Raw genomic sequence first — 27,083 nt, 5'->3', positions numbered from 1 at the left:
TTGGTCACAGTAAAATAGGAAGAAAGAAGTTGAGTCCATTGCCATCTCCCAAAAGAAAATGATTTTTGTTGATATTATATAAGGGAAAGATCAAGAGTAGCAAATTGATGGCTTCAGCATCAGCCAACTAACTTCCTTTTGCAACATAATGATTATTTAGTAATTGAGAAGTTAATGTGCCATCCAATATCATCAAATGAACACCAACATTAAGCAAATTAAAGCTTCAAATAATCAAATTAATGTGAGTGATGTAGAACCATAACATTATACTCAACAACAGCATCCCACTGGTCCTATTGAACCAATAAGTCTTCGCGTTGGCAATTCCCTGAGCCAACCGAAAAACACCAACAATTGGCATTTCGCGATAGTTTTGAAATGCATTACGGCCAAGAATACTGAATGTCCTCCCATTATACTTTCCAGTTGTGACCACAAAAATTTAGCATCATGAGAAGGGCACCCTTATCTTGATCAGCTGAACCATAAATCCCTTGGGCTCGACCCACTATTGTCGAGTTAGACTCTGGTCCAACTGTTAGTGGGTCGTCTATCGTTGTAACAGACCTAAAGGAAGTTGAGTATTTGGCAGTCATGTTGGATTGGGCTATTTGGACTTCAGTTGGAATTTTCGCACTTTGTCGTGAAAATAGAAATGAAATTTAGTTACCTTTTGCTTTGCATGAGGAAGTTTCTTGAACCATTTTTCAACAGCCTTGGAACCTAATACAACACCTTGAGCCATTGGCATGGCCATAACAAATATGAAGCAAAGCAATAGAACTAGACTTGTTTTTCCCATCTCTTAATTTCTTGAGAAAGAATGCATTAATCGTATACAAAGAGATTGATATTTATTTGGAGTGTATGAGTAGAGTGTTAGGTTGTGGAGCCTGATTAATATTTGATGTACTGTCATATATTAATGTTCACGCGGTTCAATTTTAGGTTGTACTATTTATTCTTCATTTATTCTCTGTAACCTAAAATACTCTGAATTATTGATATATATACCCATCGCCGTGGAAGTTTACTCACGGGGTGTTACCATGAAATATTGGTTTCTCTCTTTCTCTCTCTCTCAAAAGTTCTTGTGTTCTTCATTCATCAAGTGTGTGTGTGTGGATTCGATCCTAACGACGGGTATCAGAGCTAAAGAGATTAAACACAATCACTGAAGATAGATAGTTCGAAGCTTGGAATCGAGAAGTTTGATGGATCCGATTTTAGTTTCTTGAAGATGCAGATAGAAGATTATCTGTACCAGAAAGATCTTCACGAACCGTTGACCGTGGTGAAGCCGGAATCCATGATGGAGGAGAAGTGGAAGATCAAGGATCTCCAGGATCTAGGGTTTATCCGGTTGAGTTTTTGAGAAACATGGTGTTCAACATCGTGAAGGAGAAGACTACGTCCGATCTGTTGAAGGCATTGTTAAACATGTATGAAAAAACATCGGTGATGAACAAGTTATATTTGATGCGTAGATTGTTCAATTTACAGATGTCTGAGAATGAATCTGTTTCTGATCATATAAATGAGTTCAATATGATTGTGAGTCAACTTAATTCTGTGGATATTAATTTCAAAGATGAAATTAAGGCGTTGATTTTGATGTCATCTCTGCCCAAGTCTTGTGATACTGTTGTTGCTGCCATTAGAGTTATCATGGATCTGAAAAACTGAAGTGTGATGAAATCCGTGATGTTGTCCTTAGCAAAAGTATTCGCAAACGAAAAGTGGGAGATTCATCGGGCAGTGCTCTCAGCGTTGACCGAAGGGGGAGAAGTAAGACGAAAGGCCAAAATCAACATGGTCGATCAGAATCAAAGAATCGAGGAAAATCTCCGAACAGATCAAACGTGACTTGTTGGAACTGTAGAGAAAAAGTGCACTTTCGGACGAGCTATACAAAGCCAAAGAAGAAACAGAATCAAAAATCTGGAGATGACAATAATTCTGTAAATTCAGCAGAGGACATTGGGGATGCTCCAATCCTTTGTGAGAACAGCCCAGTTGAATCATGGATTTTGGATTCTGGTGCATCTTTCCATTCATCTCACAAAATTTGGAACCTTGTACACCACTACAGGGTGTATTAACATGGTCGTTGTTGCTGAAGGTGCTTCCAGTTCATGTATGTGGCACAACAGACTTGGACACATGAGTGCTAAAGGAATGAAGATGTTGGTTGCAAAAGGAGCATTAGAGGGTCTGAAGTTTGTTGATATGGATCTTTGCGAGAGCTGTGTTATGGGCAAACAGAAAAGAGTAAGCTTCACAAAGACTCCTGGAAAGCCAAAGAATGTGCAGTTGGAAATGGTCGATACAGATGTTTAGGGACCATCTCCAGTATCATCACTTGTAGAATCCAGATTCTATGTTACCTTCATTGATAATTCCAGCATGAGGTATGGGTTTACTTCTTGAAGAATAAGTCAGATGTGTTTGCAACGTTCAAGAAGTTGAAAGCTGAAGTTGAGAATCAGACCGGTTTGAAAGTCAAATGCCTAAGGTCTGATAATGGAGGAGAGTATGACAAATCAGAGTTCAAGGAATTTTGTGCAGCTGAGGGAATCAGATTGATGAGAACAGTTCCTAGTAAGGCAAGGCAGAATGGAATTGCTGAGAGGATGAACAGAATATTGAATGAGCGTGCAAGGAGTATGAGGATACACCGTGGGATGCCCAAAACATTTTGGGCGAATGCTGTGAGCACAGCTGCATACTTGATCAACAGGGGACCATCAGTTCCTTTAGGGTTCAAGATTCCAGAGGAGGTGTGGACAGGAAAAGAACTCAAGTACTCACACTTGAGGACTTTTGGTTGCACTGCTTATGTTCATGTTGATCCAGAAAAGAGAGACAAGCTTGATGCCAAGGCTGTGAAGTGTTACTTCATAGGATATGGTTCTGATTTGTTTGGTTACAGGTTTTGGGATGACAAGAACAGAAAGATCCTGAGACATTGTGACGTGACATTTGATGAGTCTGTCCTGTACAAGGACAGAGAGCAGAAGGTTCTAGAGATTACAAAGCAAGTGGGAGTTGAGGTTGAGTTGGAGAAGAGTAACCCCAGAGATGTCGAAGCAGATACTCAACCAACTCCTACTGAAGAATCTGAAGTGGAGCAAGTTACACCTGAGCAGGTGTTAAGGTGATCATCCAGAACCATCAGGGCACTAGATAGGTATTCACCTTCATTACACTATCTATTGTTGACTGATGAGGGGGAATTAGAGTCTTTTGATGAGGCCCTACAGGTGGAGGATTCAATCAAGTTGGAGCAAGCCATGGATGATGAGATGAGGTCACTTGAGTAGAAGGACACATGGGTGTTACTAAGTTACCTGCAGGGAAGAAAGCTTTGCTGAACAAGTGGGTGTTCAGAATAAAGACTGAACCAGATGGCAAAAGAAGGTCCAAGGCTCGTTTAGTGGTTAAAGGATATTCACAAAGGAAAGGTATTGATTATGCTGAAATATTTTCTCCTATTGTGAAGTCAACCTCTATTCGAATTCTTTTGAGTATTGTTGCATAGGAGAATTGTCATCTAGAGCAAATGGATGTAAAAACAGCGTTTTTACATGGAGATCTGGACAAAGAGATCTATATGCAGCAACCGGAAGAATTTGTGGTTCCAGGCAAGGAACACATGGTGTGCAAGCTCACCAGGAGCTTGTATGGACTAAAGCAAGCACCAAGGCAGTGGAACATAAAGTTTGACTCCTTCATGACCAAGAGTGGATTCTGCAAAGCTGAAAAGGATCCTTGTTACTTCAAGAAATACACTGATTCATATGTCTTTCTACTCTTGTATGTGGATGATATGTTGATTACAGGATCTAGTATGAGGGAGATTAACAATCTGAAGACAAGGTTGCCTGCAGCGTTTGAGATGAAAGATTTGGGTCAAGCGAAGCAGATTTTGGGGATGAGGATTTCTCGGGATAGATTTGTTGGCACTTTAAATCTATCTAAGGAGTTGTACATTGAGAAGGCGTTGAGCATATTCAGGGTTAATGATGCTAAACCCAGGACTACTCCATTGGCAAATCACTTTAAATTGTCAAAGGAGCAGTCACCCAAGACTGCCGAGGAGCGTGAGCATATGGCACTTGTTCCATATGCTTCAGCAATTGGGAGTTTGATGTATGTTATGGTCTGCACTAGACCTGATATAGCACATGCAGTGGGAGTTGTTAGCAGGTAAATGGCGAACCCGGGGAAAGAGCATTGGGAAGCTGTGAAGTGGCTTCTGAGATATCTGAGAGGTACATCCAGTACTTCACTTTGTTTTGGCAAAGGCAAGGTGGCTTAACAGGGTTTTGTGGATGTTGATCTTGGTGGGGATGTGGACTCGAGCAAGAGTACATTCGGGTACGTTTACACCATAGGTGGAACAACAGTGAGTTGGATGTCCAGGCTTCAGAAGTGTGTTTCTCTTTCATCTACTGAAGCTAAGTATGTGGCAATAGCTGAAGCTGGGAAAGATATGATATAGCTGGCAGATTATCTTGAGGAATTGGGCAAGAAGCAGAGCGAGAAGATTCTTTTCTTAGATAGCCAGAGTGCCATACAGTTGGTGAAAAATACAGTCTATCATTCGAAGACAAAGCACATTAGAAGGCGGTACCATTTCACTCGCAGGGTAGTGGAGGATGGTGATATGTGTTTGGAGAAGATAGAGGGAACAAAGAACCCGGCAGACATGTTGACGAAATGTGTTGACGTTGGGAAACTGGGGTTATGCAAAACCTCGATTAGTCTTCTGTAGTTGTTGCTACAGATGTTGCGGTTCGGTAAAGATGTTGATGATGAAGAGATTTTTTTTGAGAATGTATTTTTTGGATGACTGAATCAGTCTCCAAGTGGGAGAATTGTTAGGTTGTGGAGTCTAATTAATATTTGATGTACTGTCATATATTAATGTTCACGCGATTCAATTTTAGGATGTACTATTTATTCTCCATTTATTCTCTGTAACCTAAAATACTCTGAATTATTAATATATATACCCATCGCCGTGGAAGTTTACTTACGGGGTGTTACCACGAAATATTGGTTTCTCTCTTTCTCTCTCTATATCTCTCATCTCTCTCTCTCGAAAGTTATTGTGTTCTTCATTCATCAAGTGTGTGTGTATGGATTCGATCCTAACATAGAGGACAAGTTGTAGTATTAAATTAAGATTAAATAATAAATGTAATTTAATCAAATTATATTTTTAGTTACTTATTTTCTTAACAAGTAGTTTTGTTAGGTGATACGGTCCACACTTTTGAGAGTTTAAAGTTAGCAGCTTGTACCAGCATTATAACAGCACTCATATATATTATAAGAATGCGACTGTTCTGTTCCACTAACCTTGTACACAGCCGGTCTCCCCGACTCAACATATCATCCCCTTCTAATGTCAGTCCGACTCCTCTACCGATCTCACCCTGAATTCTTTTAGGGTCTGATTGTTGACTGACAATTACTATAACAACATCATTGAACATCCTTTCTTGCTTCGCCTTCTGTCTGATTTTTTCAGCCAGTGTTTTCTTACCAACACCGCCCATACCACATATCCCAATCATAGTGACCCCGTCATCTTTCAAAGCTGCCATGACCTCATCCTCTAGGAATTTTCTAGAGTCAAACACCTCACCACCGTTACTAGGTATAGCCTCATGACTTAGAACTGGACGATCAAAGGAGAAAGCATTTGGATTGGTGCCTTCACTTTGAAGTTGAATCAACTCCAGTGTAATTTTCTTAGCTCTCCTGCTCAGCGAGTAACGTGACTTCAAGTTTGGACACCAACCATAAAAGCAACCCCTTTCAACCTCAGTTGTACCTTGCCTTACAGTTTCCACATGTTCAGTAGTGGTATCAACACTAGTTAACCAAGCTTCACCATTGTGTGAAATGCGTTGTAAGTTTCTCCGGGCAACTTCCGCTCTTTCCTGGACCTTACTTTTGATATTCTTCAGCTTCTCACATTCTTTATGCATACATCTGATGTTGCTCTTGTAGTAAAATAAATACCCAATACCTCGCGCAATTGGCTGCATCAAGCAGTCCTACCTTTTCCACAACAATAGATAACAATTCCATATCTGATTAATTAATTAATTCTGAACTCTTATATATATATATATATATATATATATATTTATATATATATAGAGAGAGAGAGAGAGACTAGTTTTCTGTTAAAGGAAAGGTTAACAAACAGAACAATAATGAAGAATTTGTATTATGACAATGAAAACTAAAAAAGAAGTGGGGTCATTATTAAAGTAGGAATGTTTAATTGCATAACATTTCAAAAAATCTGATTCCATATGGAAGACAAAGAAAACTAGATAAAAAGTAAAAGTATATGTTTGCTTTTGGAATTTTCTCTGCAATTGATCATGTGAGTCATGTTGAAGCCCTTGTTCTCTACTATTGAAGTGAAAACAACTTTTTGCTATTTTTCAAATTCTCAGAAATTATGAAATTCTACTTGAAGATAAATTTTTGTGTGAGTTTTATGGTTAAATGTGTTTTTCGGAGTTGAATTCCCAAAAAAAAGTGAAAAAATTTCATGGTCTAAACATCTCCTATTCTCACTTTTCTGTATTTTCCTTCCTCTGTTTTTTACCCTTTCTTAGTTAGTATTATTTTTNAGAGAGAGAGAGAGAGACTAATTTTCTGTTAAAGGAAAGCTTAACAAACAGAACAATAATGAAGAATTTGTATTATGACAATGAAAACTAAAAAAGAAGTGGGGTCATTATTAAAGTAGGAATGTTTAATTACATAACATTTTAAAAAATCTGATTCCATATGGAAGACAAAGAAAAGTAGATAAAAAGTAAAAGTATATGTTTGCTTTTGGAATTTTCTCTGCAATTGATCAAGTGAGTCATGTTGAAGCCCTTGTTCTCTACTATTGAAGTGAAAACAACTTTTTGCTATTTTTCAACTTCTCATAAATTTTGAAATTCTACTTAGAAGATAAATTTTAGTGTGAGTTTTATGGTTAAATGTGTTTTTCGGAGTTGAATTCCCAAAAAAAAAGTGAAAAAATTTCATGGTCTAAACATCTCCTATTCTCACTTTTCTGTATTTTCCTTCCTCTGTTTTTTACCCTTTCTTAGTTAGTATTATTTTTATGGATAACAATATTAATATATCTCAAACTCTGAGGTAGAGGTAAAGTTTGTGTATTCTATACCCTCATTAGATTCACCGTGTGGACTACACCGGATATGTTATTGATTTCAACTAGATTTATCCTCAATAATTGTAATATAGAAATAATTTTACAATCTTAGAATATCATATTCAACAATATACAATTAGTAAAGCACCCAATTCAGCTGCTTAATCAAAGATGAATACATTTTCTAAGTCGTAGTCCTTTTTAACCTGTTGTTAATTGGGCTTGGGTCCCAAATCAACCTTTTTGAGCTACATTCCAGTTCTATTGCTTCTTCTCCGCCCAATAAACAATTGGTTGTGTAACGTTGGGCTGGAGCTTGTTCATAACACAAAGCTATTGGGTTCACGTTAACTGGAAACAAGTACTTGTTACTTCCCTAGCTTCCGAATGTAATTAAGACAAGTTTATAAATATGTGAATTATTGATTATTCAAAGGCTATTTGAGTTGAAATATATCGACTAAAATGAGATAGAATGCGGATCATAATAACTCATCCGCGCTTAATTCTCACTAATACTTAATTCCTTTATTTTGTTCTTTTATGTTTTTAGTTCTTAACAAAATTATTACTTTTCTTTATTATGACTATATATAATATATTAAATAAAGAAATGTCATTTTAAAAAATATTTTAATAATATTACTCGTGAATTAATTTGAGCCACATATCAAATTCAATTTTTATGAACTGAAATGAGTTGGTGAAATAAAATTGAGCTAATAGATGGATAAATTTTTATCCATCCAAACTTGAATGAATTAGGTGGATTGAATGGCTTGAGCTTTATTTTGACACCACTACTTTAAAATTTTGATTGAAGTTCTTTTGATTGAAACGAGTTCTAGTCACNGTTTCACGCTTCTGATGCATCCTAGCTGAGTCATAGCCTCCTCCAACTACCATTTAGTCTTTTACTTTCCAGAATTCGGAAGGTGTGACTTCCATCTAAGTTGAATGTCTTTGAGCTTCATATCTCTATTCAACTTTTCACCACAACAAACAATATTCACCTGCACAAAATAATATAAAGACGATTCAATGGCAAAGCAGTATTGTAGTGATATTTTCAACATAACTTCATGTAGTATAAAATAAAAATTTGTTTCACTGTCCTGGGAATTTATATTTGTTCATCTTTTAATCCGAGAGATCATCAATTGTGTAAGTTCCTTTATCTTTGTTAAGTAAGTATTAATATATTTATTCAAATAAGAGGGAAAATTTTAAAAATTCCTAATTCTTAAATTTTATATAACTAACTAGTTCATAGAAATGCATAATTTAGCTTATAAATTTATCACCTCAGCATGATCATTCAAGTTTAGCTTTTGTGCAATGAACTTCTTTCGACTAAAGTTACTGTAATGCTACTATCCCTGCAAATGATGCAAAATCACTCATTACATTTTACACTGGAATGAGCATGTGTTTTTAAAAAAATAGGGGACAAATCAATGTTGTATGTGCAAAAACTTACTTGAGATGGATATTGGGCCTGTCAAGGGGAGGCAATCTAAAACCCCTTATGCCAAGAGTAAAAGAAAAAATTTATGTCAAATCAATGAGACAACAACCTTCGGAGCGATGTGCCTGGTATATTGGTACTTACTTGACTCCCTTTGGTACAAGTTTAAACTAGAAAGAGGAAAGCTCTTTCTGTTTTTCATCCAAACCTTGCTTTTCTTGTGTTGAAGGCTCTCTTTCTTCGGGTCTAGTAATAAAAGCATGCAAGGTAGATGAGAAATTTTGAAAGAAATTATTTGACTCCCAATATTGAATTGTATTATATAAGATGAAATAAAGATAGTATATAATATATTTTAGGGATAATGTCCAAGTACTCCCTCAACCTATGCTCGAAATTCCAGAGACACACTTATACTATACTAAGGTTCTATTACCCCCCTGAACTTATTTTATAAGTAATTTCTTCCCCCTTTTTGGCCTACGTGGCACTATATTGTGGGGTCAATGCTGGTTGACTTTTTTTTCAACCTAGTGCCATGTAGGCCGAAAAAGGGTAGAAAATTACTTATAAAATAAGTTCAGGGGGGTAATAGGACCTTAGTATTGTATAAGTGTGTCTCTGGGATTTCGGGCATAGGTTGAGGGGGTACTTGTGTATTTTCCCTATATTTTACTATAAACAATTCATATTCGGTGTATAAGTGTTTTGATTTGTTTAATCCTTCAAAACATATTTTTTTTAAAATTGGCTTATTAATTAATCAAAATAAATATGTAAACTAGATAGTACCATTTTAGGGAATTTTTATTAAGAAATACATTTAAGGACAAATATAGATTAATAAAAACTATTGATTCTACAAGGAAGGAGAACACTATTTGAATTACTTAAAAAATACAAAAGAAATATTAAATCATAAAAATAAAAAAATATTGTACAAACTTTATTTTAATAAAAATAATTCATATTCATTCATGAAATCTTGGAAGATTTTTTCATCCTTCAAAGCATAAATTTTTTTATAATAGAAAAGGCATATTAATTAAGAAAAATAAATATATTAATATTGACTAGATACATTCAGACAAATATAATCTTGACCTACATTTTAGAATGAATATTTATTATTTTCTCTTTCTATCTTCGATGCTAATTAGGAAAAACTGTTAATTCCACAATATATTAAAGCAAAAAAAAAAAATACTATTTTGATTATCTATCAAATTTGACCATACAAGGTAACTTTGTTGAAATTGTAGTAACAAAAGTCAAATATGACTTTGATTTTTGTTCAAGGTACTTTTCCACTAGAAATACAACTTTATGCTTTCAGACAATTTCAAACTATAACATAAAGATTTTAAGATTCATTTTCTTATCTTTCCTTGTATTAGCATGAACTTTTTCTTCTTTTTGAACAAATTTTTCTTTAAGAGGAAAAAGAAAATTGTACTTGCAATCGACAACATGTCAATCAAATGGTAATGATTTTGAATTCACTAGAAACATAACATTTTTGAAAAATTTTGATGTGGATGTTTAAGTGTACAATTTGTTACTTTGTTTGTTGTTAGGGTTTTGTGTTGGCAGCCAAATGCAGGTACAACAATCAATAGTCAAATACTGATAGAAGTATCTAAATGTGTTGAGAGCATTAATGGTGTTAAAGAAGGAGGATGGAAAAATACCTTTTGCTTCTATAAGCCCATGCTTAAAGGTATTTCATCATTACTTAATAAATCATGTCTGTAAACGCAATATAAAGAGATGAGCTTCCTTTTTTTCTCCTTTTGATGAATTATAAAGATCGGACTTGGGAAGTTTTTCTCCTTTGTAAGATAATGTATTAAAAAATGGAGAAGTATTGAAATTTTTTGGATCAAGAATAGATCTAAATGTAAGATAATCTATATATCTAGCATTTTTAACTTAAACATCCTGTCATTTTTAAGAGTACTTTTGTAGCCATATACGATATTTGATTGTTGATGATTTTTTTTCTTTTACTAGAACAAGCAAATGCATCAGAATTTCCCCAACATTTTTTGGGGGCTTCACTTCAAGAACAACCCGACAATTTTTACATGGCACTTAGTAGGAAAAGACTGATTGTGGAAGCCGAATCATCAATGCAAACGATAATGGAGAACTTACAATCTTACAGAATAAAGTTTGCACTTAATTGTGAGGTGTGTATTATATTGACTTACAGTATCGACTTGGTGACTTCCGAGTGCGAGTAGGCAAAGTTGTTCCAATAAATTCTGAGAACTTGAGGGGAATAGTTATGGAGGTATGCAAATACTTTTAGAGATTTTATTCTCAGTTGAAGCTTTTTATAATGTAGTTAAACGTTTTTTAAAAATTTAAAAGAAATAGTTATGTTGTAAAATATTATGTTTTTTTACACTTCATGGAGAGGAATTCAATTATTGTACTTTACCTAGTTAAAAAAAATATTATTTTTATGAGAATGCTTGCCTCATAAGATGTAGATGGAGTATCTTCCGATTTCCTCATGGAAAACATCACATCTGATTATGAGTGAATTCTTAGAGATATTGAAGGAAACTCTTGGGAAAAAATCATTACAAGGTCATTTTGTGCATGCTGAACCAAATTTTTCAGAGTTTGGCCTCTCTGATCAATACACTTCACGGCATACTGTTGTACAATATGCTAGCATCTTGGCTCAAATGTCAACAACGGCTCAATAAGCCCAACCAACAAGAAATTAGAATATTTTTTTGACTTTATAAGATTTTTCCTTAGCTTTATAAATGAGTTCGTTATTTTCATAAATAAATTGGGAATATGCACATCAATAGTAAGCAATCTTGAAGCTACTATATGATTTCAGATCAATGTAATTCCTTTTCCTTTTTAGTGGGTGATATGAAAATTAAATGATTTCTTTTGTTTGAAGAATTTTTCTTTAAGATTATATGGACTTTTAAGCTTCGGAGATTAAACTTTTTTGCTCAAAAGGAAATATGGTATATATGTTTATATTATTTATAAAGGAAAATAAACCATGTAGATAATTTATTTAGAGAGGAATTTTGTAAGTTCAATTGTTTGGCTACATCAACTTTTATCATGACTCCACATAATCTCATTTTCCATTTATTTCATTTTTTTGTGAAAAGCAAATGACCACAAGTATAATGTTTCAAGTTATAAAGCACCATTGTAACCCCGTATTCCTGATCAACCCAAGTATAATGTTACAAGTTATAAAATACTATTGTAACCCCACCCATATTCCTAATCACCACATGTATAATGTTACAAGGCCTTTTCCTAGAGGATAGGTAATATGAAGCTAGACGATGCAAATCTAGCTCACGATCATTTTTGAACTCAAAGTGTATATTTATCAAAACATATAGTAGAAGTTGAAACCAATAAGTATAATATAAGTTTGCACCAAACATCGACTTCAGTAATTATTGTATATGATAGAATGTGTAACGATATTTGCCTTCGAATGAGCTTGTATAAAGTGTGGTTATCAATAATGGTCGTGATAACAAAGGTGTTTGGTAATTGATAACGATAATGGTGATGGTTAGTGATTGTGGATAGATTGGTAAATTATCTAGACAAGATATTAATACTTTGTTCAACACTTAATGATTAATTAAATGCTTAAATCTTAATGAATTAACATATGCAATTGATGACCTAAGGTCTAAATCATTCAGTTTCAAGTTGCCAAATGTTGCAACATCGGTCATTTCACTTTACATGGTGATGAGTATGAGATTTAAAAATATAGGAGACAAATCGATATTGACGAGATAAGCTCAGTATTAGATGTTATTTGGTGAAATGCAAACAATAGCTTGTGTTCTACGAAAGGAAAATCAAATAACTATGTAACACCAAGATATGTACAGAGTCTCAAGTTCACAAAAAATTTCATATTCAGAGTTAAATTTCAGGAAGATGCTTCGCGTCATTGTGATTAAAGAAGTGATTAATGGTCGTAGTTGGTGAGTGTGACAATGAATATTATCCACAAAAGAATACATCTTAATGATTCTAAGACTTTGTTCAAGATCATAATGATTAAAGACCTGTTAAGACTAATTAAATACATAAATCTTAAAATAAATCTGATAGGTAAAATAGTCTCACTTCCATCTCTCTTTAAAGGAATACAAATTAGTGAGAATCAGAAAACCCAATTTATTATAAGATGCATGCTGAAAAAATTTCTAATATAGAAGTCTATAGCATAATATTTCGTTGGAAACTAGACAATACAAGTCGAAAGCATAGATTGTTAGCAGATAATAAAGTAGAGAATTAAGGTACTAATAGCTCTGGGACTATTATTATGCACGTCAAAAAGTGTCTACTGATTAGTCTTTAAGTCTGTTGTGATATAGGTAGTTCACTTCTTTTAAGCCATGATTTCAGTAGCCACACACTTGTTATTTATTGGGTGGAGTTTGAAGTTTCTCGCTTCTGATGCATCCTAGCTGAGTCATAGCCTCCTCCAACTCCCATTTAGTCTTTTACTTTCCAGAATTCGGAAGGTGTGACTTCTATCTAAGTTGAATGTCTTTGAGCGTCATATCTCTATTCAACTTTTCACCACAACAAACAATATTCACCTTTGCAAAATGATATAAAGACGATTCAATGGCAAAGCAGTATTGTAGTGATATTTTCAACATAACTTCATGTAGTATAAAATAAAAATTTGTTTCACTGTCCTAGCTATTTATATTTGTTCATCTTTTAATCCGAGAGATCATCAATTGTTTAAGTTCCTTTATGAAGAATTAATATATTTATTCAAATAAGAGGGAAAATTTTAAAAATTCCTAATTCTTAAATTATATATAACTAACTAGTTCATAGAAATGCATAATTTAGCTTGTAAATTTATCATTTCAGCATGATCATTAAAGTTTAGCTTTTGTGCAATGAACTTCTTTCGACTAAAGTTATTGTAATGCTACTATCCCTGCAAATGATGCAAAATCACTCATTACATTTTACATTGGGATGAGCATGTGTTTTAAAAATATAGGGGACAAATCAATGTTGCATGTGCAAAAACTTACTTGAGATGGATATTGGGCCTGTCAAGGGGAGGCAATCTAAAACCCTTTATGCCAAGAGTAAAAGAAAAAATTTATGTCAAATCAATGAGACAACAACCTTCGGAGCGATGTGCCTTGTATATTGGTACTTACTTGACTCCCTTTGGTACAAGTTTAAACTAGAAAGAGGAAAGCTCTTTCTGTTTTTCATCCAAACCTTGGTTTTCTTGTGTTGAAGGCTCTCTTTCTTCGGGTCTAGTAACTTGTTTTTTCTTGCATGTTCTTCTGTTTTTGCTCCTCTTTTTCTTCTTATGCTCTTTGATATTGTCCACTATAATGGACTTTCATAGTTCATTATTTGTTGTTGATACGCTTGAAGCAAGTTGGGGCATCTTCAAAAGACACATGCCCTTATTTTGAGGTTATGCAAAATATATAGTTACGCAATTGAATGGAAAATAGCTGACAACTACCTTAAGTGCAGACGCAGTTGAAGGGAAAGGTGAGGTTTCTTCTCAGGACATGTGATGATCCATTAGAGATTTTGTCCTCTGTGTTGCCTGCAAAATCAATTTTGTTCCGGAGATTACTTTGAGACTAGATTAAAATAAGTTGGTGTAAATAACATGAAGAGCTTCAAGAGAAACCATAGATGCATAAAAGTATGAACACAACCGAACACGAAGTTGGAGATGAGTTGAGGTGTATAGATGTGCATCGTCAAAGTTTGAGTGTTCAGTAGAAAGTTGAGGCCAAGTTAGGGATTATTTCATTACAAAAATATTTGACTAAATTGTTTCTACATGGTCTAAACCCTCTCATAACCACTTGGAAAGGAAATAGTTGCATTTCAATGTCATGATATCGAGTAGCTCTTGTACCGCGAACGAACTAGATAGGTTTTGATTGTCTTTTCCTAGGGTACCTTTATATTTATACCTATTATTATCGTGTAATTATAGATTCCTATATAGTTTGCAAGCATCTTTAATTGTTACTCTTTCATAAAACAAGGTTAGGGTCCTCATGTTTCATAATTTTTGCAAATCTTATTGGGGTAAATATATAACTTAGTTGATGATAAATTAGAAAAAAATTAAGGTTAGATTAAAAGTGCATCACTGAAATTTATATTTTTGAACCAAAGAACTTCTAACCATACTCAATAGGTTTCATTGAACAATATTATACATAATATTGCTAGCAACAAGAAATGTGCTAAATGATTGAATGATCCGCATCCAAGGGCGTGAATACTAAGGTTGAAATCCCAGCGAGAAAAAAGAATAAGTTGAACCTTGGTTGGTAAAATTACCAAGTAACTATGCTGGTGAGATATAGAAGGTATTTTGTGGAATATTTAAAGTGTGCACAAACTAACCCTAACACAAATATTTTTTTTATTTTATTAAAAAAAATGAACTATGTAGAAAAGCTCAAAACTAAAGTTTATCTGTCGCTTGAACAAAAAAGGAAAAAAAATATTTTTTTATATATAAGAGAAGATCAAATCTAACCTATGTTGAATCTATTACTTGAGCAACAAAGAAAAATCGATTAATAAATTAATCTATTGAAAAAATACTACATCATACTAAGTTGAATGTGTCACTTGAGCACTAAAAGGTAAATCAATTTTTTTTTTAAATCTATTCAGAGAAACTCAAACCTAACCTAATTTTAAACTGTCATTTGAGCAGAAAAAGAAAATCAATAAAATATATTCATCTTTTGCGAAGAGTTCAAACCTAACCTGAATTTAATTTGTAACTTGAGCTGCAAAAGGAAAAAGCAATTAAAAATTGATTTATTAAGAAACATCTAACATGAATCGATTTTTCACTCGAATAGCAAAGAAAAAATAAATTAGAAATTGATAAGATCATATCGAACTTAAGTTGAATCTGTCACTTAAGCAACAAAGAAAAAAATCAATAAACAATTCATCTACGAAAAAAAATCATGACTAACTTGAGTTGAATCCTTGAAAAACAAAGAAAATATCAATAGTGAGTAGAGCCGTCAATTAGGGTTGAGTCTAGGTCAACTCGTGATTTGATTGGATTAGACCAAGATTTTTGGAGCCCATTTAAAAATAGGACTCTTTAGCCCAACCTAAATAAGCCCATTAGCTTGGGGGCTTGAACTATATGAGTTGGGTCAGCCCGTGTATTAAAGGATAAATTAGCAAATTAGTCAAAAATCTTAACATAATTATTAAAAATATTCATATTTTATAAATTTTAGTAAAAACGTCAAAATGTCATTATTTTAGAAAATATTGTGTATTCTAATTTAGACCCTATTTTATCTCACCTGAATTATACCTTTTTCAATTCATTCGCTCTCATATGTTTTTTTTTTTAAAAAAAATATTTTCTCTCACACTGATTTCACAATTTTGGATATTGAAAATTTTATAGATGTGGTACTTCTTTAATTCCGTGATTTTCATAATAATAATTAGTGAAAATTGGATATTTTTCTTGGCAAATAAAAGTGTTCAGAAACAAAAAAGATTTAAAAAATTGGATATTTAATTTTTTTTAAAACAATGTGAAATGCTTGTTTTAGAACATGATGAAAGAAGAAGAAAGAGATGGAAGTTGGTGTATTTTGATAAATTGTAACATATGAGACTCTTAAGCATTTGTTCCTTTTTTAAAAAAAAAAATCTCTTCTAAATTCCTCCAATTTGTTATATAAGAATTGTATTCTTTAAATAAAAACATAAATAAGATACATAACAAACTAAAATTTTGACATTTTTACTAAATATTGAAGTGTTGCTAATGAGCCCTCCTAAATATTAAAATATTGACATTTTGAAAAAAAATTCGTTAAAAATAAATTAAAATTATAATAAAATAGAGTACTAAAACTAACAACAGGAATCTAAACTCGAAGCCTTAAACTATGCGTATAAATATCACAAAGTTCAAATCCTCACATAAAATTTACATTTTTTTAATGATTCTTCATTACTTTCTTCTTCTTGTTACTTGAGTTTGATGTGCTTGAGGCGACGGTCTCTCAGAAACAACTTATCAAGCTCCATGAGATAGTGATAAGGTCTACGTACACTCTACCCTCCATAGACCTCCTTGAGTAAAGGTTCACTAGCATGTTGTTGTTGTTGTTGTTATACCTATGATCTTTAAAAAAAAATACAGTAATTTCAAATGAAATTCATACAACCAAAATTTTACCTGAAGTCAGCTAGTTATTTAACCGATATACATATAAAATTTACCTTTCTTCCCTCTCTCGCTCACTTTTCTCCTATATCTCTCAATCTCGTTCCCTTCTCTCCTCCCTCTCTCAATCTCGCTTGACATATATACAAATGCATATATATATGTGTGTATATATATATATACACACACACACACACACACATATATATATATACAATTATCTTACCGATATACATATACAATTTATTTCTCTACCCCCTCTCGCTCGCCTCTCTCCTTCCGCTCCCAATCTTGATCGCCTCTCTTCTCCCTCTCCTAATCTTGCTCGCCTCTCTTCTCCCTCTCCCAATATCGCTGGCCATATACATATATATATGTATAACATATAATTATCCAACCAATATATATAANTTGAGTAAAGGTTCACTAGCATGTTGTTGTTGTTGTTGTTATACCTATGATCTTTAAAAAAAAAATACAGTTCAAATGAAATTCATACAACCAAAATTTTACCTGAAGTCAGCTAGTTATTTAACCGATATACATATAAAATTTACCTTTCTTCCCTCTCTCGCTCACTTTTCTCCTATATCTCTCAATCTCGTTCCCTTCTCTCCTCCCTCTCTCAATCTCGCTTGACATATATACAAATGCATATATATATGTGTGTATATATATATATACACACACACACACACACACATATATATATATACAATTATCTTACCGATATACATATACAATTTATTTCTCTACCCCCTCTCGCTCGCCTCTCTCCTTCCGCTCCCAATCTTGATCGCCTCTCTTCTCCCTCTCCTAATCTTGCTCGCTTCTCTTTTCCCTCTCCCAATATCGCTGGCCATATACATATATATATGTATAACATATAATTATCCAACCAATATATATACACAATTCACCTCTCTCCCACTCTCTGCCCTCTCTCACTTGTCTCTCTTCCAATCTCGCTCGCCTCTCTCCTCCTTATAACATGTAGTTACAAATTGTAATTATCAAACTATAGTTGTGAAGAGTAATTAGGTTATTTTTGAGTAGCTATATGTGAAAGTTCAACTTCTTACAATTATAAACGGTGTGTATTTAAATTTTAATTTATGTGACGTAATATTTTATATTGACTTGTATTTCCTTAATTTGTAAATTGTGATAGTCGCACGTAATTGCATCTATGCTTTAAGTAAACGCATTTGATATATGCGATTTACGGCTCTTTGTTTAGGGAAACAACACTTGACCTATTTCTCCTGCTTGTCCTCCCATACACTTTTTCTTTTTGTTTATTCTTTTTAAACTTACATATACAAAGATGTCATTAGGATAAAAGAAGGATAATTAGTTGTTACAAATAATATTAGACATATTTTAAGAATTATATAAATAATAAATCGAGTTTAGTCAGAAAACTATTTGTTCATGTGATTACTTTTTCATATAAATACTTTTTCAATAGTTTAGGCATGAAATTAAAAAAAAATAGTTTAGATGTATTTTTGACACATCTCTTTAGNTCTCTCAATCTCGTTCCCTTCTCTCCTCCCTCTCTCAATCTCGCTTGACATATATACAAATGCATATATATATGTGTGTATATATATATACACACACACACACACACACATATATATATATATACAATTATCTTACCGATATACATATACAATTTATTTCTCTACCCCCTCTCGCTCGCCTCTCTCCTTCCGCTCCCAATCTTGATCGCCTCTCTTCTCCCTCTCCTAATCTTGCTCGCCTCTCTTCTCCCTCTCCCAATATCGCTGGCCATATACATATATATATGTATAACATATAATTATCCAACCAATATATATACACAATTCACCTCTCTCCCACTCTCTGCCCTCTCTCACTTGTCTCTCTTCCAATCTCGCTCGCCTCTCTCCTCCTTATAACATGTAGTTACAAATTGTAATTATCAAACTATAGTTGTGAAGAGTAATTAGGTTATTTTTGAGTAGCTATATGTGAAAGTTCAACTTCTTACAATTATAAACGGTGTGTATTTAAATTTTAATTTATGTGACGTAATATTTTATATTGACTTGTATTTCCTTAATTTGTAAATTGTGATAGTCGCACGTAATTGCATCTATGCTTTAAGTAAACGCATTTGATATATGCGATTTACGGCTCTTTGTTTAGGGAAACAACACTTGACCTATTTCTCCTGCTTGTCCTCCCATACACTTTTTCTTTTTGTTTATTCTTTTTAAACTTACATATACAAAGATGTCATTAGGATAAAAGAAGGATAATTAGTTGTTACAAATAATATTAGACATATTTTAAGAATTATATAAATAATAAATCGAGTTTAGTCAGAAAACTATTTGTTCATGTGATTACTTTTTCATATAAATACTTTTTCAATAGTTTAGGCATGAAATTAAAAAAAAATAGTTTAGATGTATTTTTGACACATCTCTTTAGTTTATATATATTTCTTCAATTAGAACTTTCCACATTATGTTTAAGACCGCATGAAAGACATCTCGATATATTTTATTTAAAAATCTTTAATTTCATAAATTTTGTGTCAAGTAATAAAAATAAGTAAAAAAAATTGAATTGCATAATGGTATAATGGGTTGCCAAGCTACAAGCATTCATAAATATTCTGATCCCCGAAGAAGCAATTATCAGAGTTGATGAGTATGGCAGACATAGAAGGTGAAGGTCTATTGATAGATCAACTATTGGCAAAGTTGATGAACGTCTTTGAAGGTCTAGAGTTGCATCATCGCTCGTGGAGGCCTGACTTACATACTATACATGAGGTCAATTAAATTAATCCGATTAGTTAATAATTGTATTGTTATTTTGCATTGAACATAAATATTTTTCAGAAATATCAATTTGAAAATTTTCACTATTTGTTCCCAATTTCTCATGCAACAGTCCAACTAATCCAACATAGTTAGTTAAGGTAGACATGCTAATAATCGTTTTAGCACATTCTATATACTTGAATCAGTTCATATCAGTAATTATTTCATCACATCAATTCAAAGAAATCATCAAATTATGTTCAAAGTTTGCCATCTTTATCCTACAGATAAAAATAAGACATTTTTTAAATAATTTATAAATCAGAAAAAACAATTGTAAAGCTATATTAAGAACTTAACATAATACTTTTTTTAGTCTGTTTCAAAAAGATTGTCCTCTTTCTTTTTTTGGTAACATTTTAATTTCAACTTTCCACGTGACAGGTTTAAGGCCACAAGATTAAAAGACAGTTTTGTACATTTCACATAACTTTAATTTAGGACCACAAGATTTAAAAGTCTTCTTCATTTTCTTAAACTTTGTGTCAAGTAAAACCAGGTCATTCTTTTTAAAACGGAGGGAGTACAATATGTTAACTTAACTTATTTGTACATGATGAAATTTTCTGAATAAGGAGTCACACTAGTAAAAACTTTATTGAATATTGTTGGAATATGTAAAGCATTCCTTACGACAAGATTTATTTTATAATCACATGTGGTCAGTACAAAAAATTGAGGAACATGACTTTAGCAGAGTGTCATAATCGACAATCCTATTTTGAAGGTAAAAACTTTACTGATAATAATGTTTTATAGCTAAATTTGTAGGATTTGATGACCTATGATTGAAAGGCGAACTCACACATGTTCATGCAATACAGATTGCCCCCAAACCATTCATTCACGAATTTCAACGTACTGATGGATTATTCTCAAGGATGGAGGTTCATGGTCTTAGGAAATGCGCTTTAAAGGAGCTCCCAGCTGTGAACCACCCTGTAGGGATGATAGCTTGGAGTGTGGGAGGTTCAATGTTGTGAATCAAGCTAGCTCTATAAGGGCCTATGAGTTAGAATTAAGAAATGAGATTGGGCCGAGTAAAATATTGGAGTGTTTTATTTGGGATCTAGGATAAATTAGCATATGGTTTAAAGATAAAATGAGTTGTAAAGAAGGGTTTATGCATATTGAAGAAAATATTTGTCTTCTCCTCTTCTTCTAGAATCTAAGTCCTCATCTTTATTCTTCTTCTATCTTTAATTACTCGTTATTTCAATATTTCCATTGTAATTCGGTAGTTTGATTATTTTAATTAAAATCTTAAGGTTGTAATCCTGTTCTAGTGCTCTTATTAATATAGTGAGGATTTCGGTTTGTTACACTAGTGCTTTCATTTTCGTAATCTAATGAAAGTGGTGATATTGGAACAATTTTTTGGCATCGACAATCCAGAGGGCTGGCTTTTCGGGCGGAGCAGTACTTCACATTCATTGGCTTTGACGAGAAGTATTGGTTACCTCTTCCTTCATTCTATCTTGATGGTGAAGCTCTAACCTGATTCAATTGGGTTGATATTGGGTAAGAGGGCAATCTTCTGATTATTTTTTTTGTTTGGTATAGGTGCACACTGGATATACGACAGTTTGACTCTGTCTCTAGGGAGTGTCATTTTTCTGGGTTGGATGATGGGGTCAAACACGATTTCTTCCCGTGCATTTCTATACTCTACATTTACTATGATATATGACGAGGTAGATAGTGACCCAACGATTAGTAAAAGTATAGCAATATCTTTTCAGGGCAAAAAGATTGTTGAAGCTCGAAGTCTTGGTAACTTTTCTCTGGAGGATGAGGTTTCCATTCCAAAAAGTGTGATGCATTATGTTGACGTATATCTTAAAGCTGGCAATGGAAAATCTGTTGAGCAATTCGACAGTCAACATAAGTTGAGTCCATTTCCATTTGCTTTTGTTGCTGATTTTCTAACTGTAAACATTCCAACAATTGTGATCCTTCTGCCTGGGATCCAGGAATACAATTTGAGTTCAGGGCTCTAACAAGTTTTACTGTATACAATGCAAAGGAACTGTTATTGCTTAGAAGTACTGACAGGTTATTCTTAATTACGTATTCAAACTCTATGAATATAGTGTGGGATCCTGGACTACAATGGTGTGTAAATTCCTACTTGCTAAATTTGTTCATATGTCAGTCAAATGCATATACACTAGTGTTACATCGATATTATTATGATGTTAAATATGAGGTTTTAGTGGTCAACTCCAAGCACACATCAATTTTACATATGGCCAACTCCAAGCACACATCAATTTTACATCTTCACTATATACATGTGCTTGCTACAATGTTACTGGAGTGGGAAGAGATAGTATTCAGGAGTGGATATAAAGTAATATTTCAGGTTTGAGTCCCCTACTACAGGCTACTCACTTTATGGGTCCTTGAGATGATAGAGTGTTGCACATCATAGATTACATCATGGCTTAGATACTCCATTAGTTTTGTTATCCTCTTGAACAAGTGTATGGTTGCAGGGCAGGTTGTACATGAACTCCATTTGGTAATGTCGAAGAGTTTTACTGCAATTCAGAGAGAGTGTGGTTGTTGGCTGATGTCAGTTTCAATGCAGAGGTTCGGGGGAAGGTTAGCTTCTAACACCATTCATCAACTCTTGAAGGTGAATATTTCAATTGATCATAAAGGAACCAATATGAAGGCAAAATGGAGTACAAAGGGAATTGCAGCTCTTGTTAGCCATATGTGTTGGTTGCTGTTAGTAAATATGTCAAAGGTCTCTTATGTTGCTGCTAGTATTGCTTCCATTAGTTTGGGTCAGATGTTTAGGTGCATTTCTCTTTTGGACATATTTCAAATTATTAAACATCCCTGCCATGTTCCAAAGCTAATCAAGAATTATGCAACCATGTCTAGACTTCTCCAAGCTGCCAACCAAATTATGATATGGTTCCTACACAATTTTGCCTGTTCTAAACGAGTTTATTATACTCCATATTGCCGGATGATGTATCCTGACTCGAACCTTGAGAACAAGGTTCTTTTTGGAGACAAGTGTATTGTTGTGAACCAAGCTAGCTCTATTAGGGCCTATGAGTTAGAACTGAAAAATAAGATTGGGCCGAGTAAAATATTGGAGTGTTTTATTTGGGATCCAGGCCCAATTATAATTTGGTTTAAAGACAAAATGAGTTAGAAAGAAGGGTTTATACATATTGAAGAAAATGTTTGTCTTCTCTTCTTCTTCTAGAATCTAAGTCCTCATCTTCATTCTTCTTCTATCTTTAGTTACTCTTCGCTTCAATATTTCCATTATAATTTGGTAGTTAGTTTATTTCAATTAGAATCTTAAGGTTGTAATCCTATTCTAGTGCTCTTATTAATATAGTGAGGATTTCGGTTTTTTACCTTGGTGTGTATTGTTGTGAACCAAGCTAACTCTATAAGGGCCTATGAGTTAGAACTGAGAAATGAGATTGGGTCGAGTAAAATATTGAAGTGTTTTATTTGGGATCCAGGCCCAATTAGCATTTGGTTTAAAGACAAAATGAGTTGGAAAGAAAGGTTTATGCATATTGAAGAAATGTTTGTCTTCTCCTCTTCTTCTAGAATCTAAGTCTTCATCTCCATTCTTCTTTTATCTTTAATTACTCGTTATTTCAATATTTTCATTGTAATTCGATAGTTTGATTATTTCAATTAGAATCTTAAGGTTGTAATCCTGTTCTAGTGCTCTTATTAATATAGTAAGGATTTCGATTTGTTACATCCAACGAGGCAAGGAGGAGTAAAGGAAAGTGCTTCTCCATTCGGCGAGATGCCAGCCACTTTGACGACTCGCTGAACCCCTTTGGCGAGGGTTCCAGGATCGCCGACGGATCCAATGAGATGCAAAGAAAGGTTTCCCATTCAGCGAGCGTATAGGATATTCGGTACGTCGCCCTATGAACCCCAAACCACCGAAAGTTACAACAAGCCATCCAAGGAGAAGCCAATGAGCAGGGCTCTCGCCAAACTCATTTGGCGGATCGTCGAGTCGTTTGGCGAGCCCGATTTGGCTTGCCCATTGGCCTATTTTAGGGTCACTTTTGGGCTCATTTATGTAACAAGTCCTAACACTATAAATAGGTGTCTTAAGGTTCATTTTAAAGGATACTGATTTTGAATATTGTGGTTGTAAACCTAAACTCCTTGTGTGAGTGTTGAAAGCTTTGTAAGATTTTGTTGAGCAATGTTTAGAAATGAGGGTTGCTTGGGTTATTGATTCCCTCGAGCTGGTCTTCGTAAGAGTTGGGTTCTTGATGGATTAATGAGGTGAGGCCATTAGGTTGCTCTTTATTTCCTCTTTTTGTGTCTACCTATTAATCCGAATTTGGTACTTGTTAGGATCTAGATTGGAGGTTGTTGCAGGAACTTAAAAATTTCTACTACTTAAGAAAAACAGAAATAGAAGCAAAAAATTTATTTTTTTTAAGACCAAACTATTGTTGCCCTATATACATGTTTAGGGAAAATGCACAAGTACCCCCTCAACCTATGCCCGAAATCCCAAAGACAGACTTATACTATACTAAGGTCCTATTACCCCCTGAACTTCTTTTATAAGTAATTTTCTACCCCTTTTCAGCCTACGTGGCACTAACTTGAAAAAAAAAGTCAACCAGCGTAGGGACCACATGATAGTACCACGTAGGCCGAAAAGGGATAAAAAATTATTAATAAAATATGTTCAGGGGGTAATAGGACCTTAGTATAGTATAAGTGTGTCTCTAAGATTTCGGGCATAAGTTGAGGGGGTAGTTGTGCATTATCTCATAAAATTATTAGAAGTTTGCTCACAGTAAAATAGGAAGAAAGAAGTTGAGTCCATTGCCATCTCCCAAAAGAAAATGATTTTTGTTGATATTATATAAGGGAAAGATCAAGAGTAGCAAATTGATGGCTTCAACATCAGCCAACTAACTTCCTCTGCAACATAATGATTATTTAGTAATTGAGAAGTTAATGTGCCATCCAATATCATCAAATGAACACCAACATTAAGCAAATTAAAGCTTCAAATAATTAAATTAATGTGAGTGATGTAGAACCATAACATTATACTCAACAACAGCATCCCACTGGTCCTGTTGAACCAATAAGTCTTCGCGTTGGCAATTCCCTGAGCCAACCGAAAAACACCAACAATTGGCATTTCACGATAGTTTTGAAATGCATTACGGCCAAGAATACTCAATGTCCTCCCATTATACTTTCCAGTTGTGAACACAAAAATTTAGCATCATGAGAAGGGCACCCTTATCTTGATCAGCTGAACCATAAATCCCTTGGGCTCGACCCACTATTGTCGAGTTAGACTCTGGTCCAACTGTTAGTGGGTCATCTATTATTGTAACAGACCCAAAGGAAGTTGAGTATTTGGCAGTCATGTTGGATTGGGCTATTTGGACTTCAGTTGGAATTTTTGCACTTTGTCGTGAAAATAGAAATGAAATTTAGTTACCTTTTGCTTTGCATGAGGAAGTTTCTTGAACCATTTTTCAACAGCCTTGGAACCTAATTCAACACCTTGAGCCATTGGCATGGCCATAACAAATATGAAGCAAAGCAATAGAACTAGACTTGTTTTTCCCATCTCTTAATTTCTTGAGAAAGAATGCATTAATCGTATACAAAGAGATTGATATTTATATGGAGTGTGTGAGTAGTGTGTTAGGTTGTGGAGCCTGATTAATATTTGATGTACTGTCATATATTAATGTTCACGTGGTTCAATTTTAGGTTGTACTATTTATTCTTCATTTGTTCTCTGTAACCTAAAATACTCTGAATTATTGATATATATACCCATCGCCGTGGAAGTTTACTCACGGGGTGTTACCACGAAATATTGGTTTCTCTCTTTCTCTCTCTAGATCTCTCATCTCTCTCTCTCAAAAGTTCTTCTGTTCTTCATTCATCAAGTGTGTGTGTGGATTCGATCCTAACAACGGGTATCAGAGCTAAAGAGATTAAACACAATCACTGAAGATAGATAGTTCGAAGCTTGGAATCGAAAAGTTTGATGGATCCGATTTTAGTTTCTTGAAGATGCTGATAGAAGATTATCTGTACCAGAAAGATCTTCACGAACCGTTGACCGTGGTGAAGCCGGAATCCATGACGGAGGAGAAGTGGAAGATCAAGGATCTCTAGGCTCTAGGGTTTATCCGGTTGAGTTTTTAAGAAACGTGGTGTTCAACATCGTGAAGGAGAAGACTACGTCCGATCTGTTGAAGGCATTGTTAAACATGTATGCAAAAAACATCGTCAATGAACAAGTTATATTTGATGCGTAGATTGTTCAATTTACAGATGTTTGAGAATGAATCTGTTTCTGATCATATAAATGAGTTCAATATGATTGTGAGTCAACTTAATTCTGTGGATATTAATTTCAAAGATGAAATTAAGGCGTTGATTTTGATGTCATCTCTGCCCGAGTCTTGTGATACTGTTGTTGCTGCGATTAGAGTTCTCGTGGATCTGAGAAACTGAAGTGTGATGAAATCCGTGATGTTGTCCTTAGCAAAAGTATTCGCAAACGAAAAGTGTGAGATTCATCGGGCAGTGCTCTCAGCGTTGACCGAAGGGGGAGAAGTAAGACGAAAGGCCAAAATTAACATGGTCAATCAAAATCAAAGAATCGAGGAAAATCTCCAAACAGATCAAACGTGACTTGTTGGAACTGTAAAGAAAAAGTGCACTTTCGGACGAGCTGTACAAAGCCAAAGAAGAAACAGAATCAAAAATCTGGAGATGACAATAATTCTGTAAATTCAGCAAAGGACATTGGGGATGCTCCAATCCTTTGTGAGAACTTGTAACAACCTGTTTAGTCGGTTCGAGCAGTAGAATTACTTTTGATAAAAACTGACTGGGTCGACGGACCACGCGACGGACCGTCATGGTCACGACGGACCGTGATGGACTCCGTCGTCCCATACTCGTGTAATTTCTTCTGCTGCTCTCCTCATTACCCTCGACGACAAGTAGGATGAACCGTCATAGGCACGACGGTCCTCGAGGGCCTTCGATCCAAAACACTTCAACTCTGGGAATCGGGGTACGGGAGTATTTCTCTGAACTTCATGACGGACTTGCAGGACGGACCGTCATGGATACGACGGACCGTCACAGGGCCTTCGTTCCGAAACACTTCAACTCTGGAATCTGGGTACTGGGATCGACTCTCTGAACTTCACGACGGACCTGCAGCACGGACCGTCGTAGATACGACGGACCGTCACAAGCTGCGTAACCCCGACT

General features: G+C 34.4%; 3 pseudogenes; 1 reads left to right on the top strand and 2 right to left on the bottom strand.

Moving 5' to 3' along the window:
- Window positions 1-239: 239 nt before the first annotated feature.
- Window positions 240-805, bottom strand: LOC107001519 (annotated as a pseudogene).
- Window positions 806-10,142: 9,337 nt separating this feature from the next.
- On the top strand, window positions 10,143-11,413 carry LOC107001517 (annotated as a pseudogene).
- A 13,431-nt stretch (window positions 11,414-24,844) lies between these two features.
- Window positions 24,845-25,410, bottom strand: LOC107001515 (annotated as a pseudogene).
- Window positions 25,411-27,083: the final 1,673 nt, after the last annotated feature.

This window comes from Solanum pennellii, chromosome 10, assembly GCF_001406875.1.
Source record: "Solanum pennellii chromosome 10, SPENNV200".
NCBI classification, from domain to species: domain Eukaryota; kingdom Viridiplantae; phylum Streptophyta; class Magnoliopsida; order Solanales; family Solanaceae; genus Solanum; species Solanum pennellii.
This window is presented reverse-complemented; position numbering and strand designations above follow the sequence as displayed.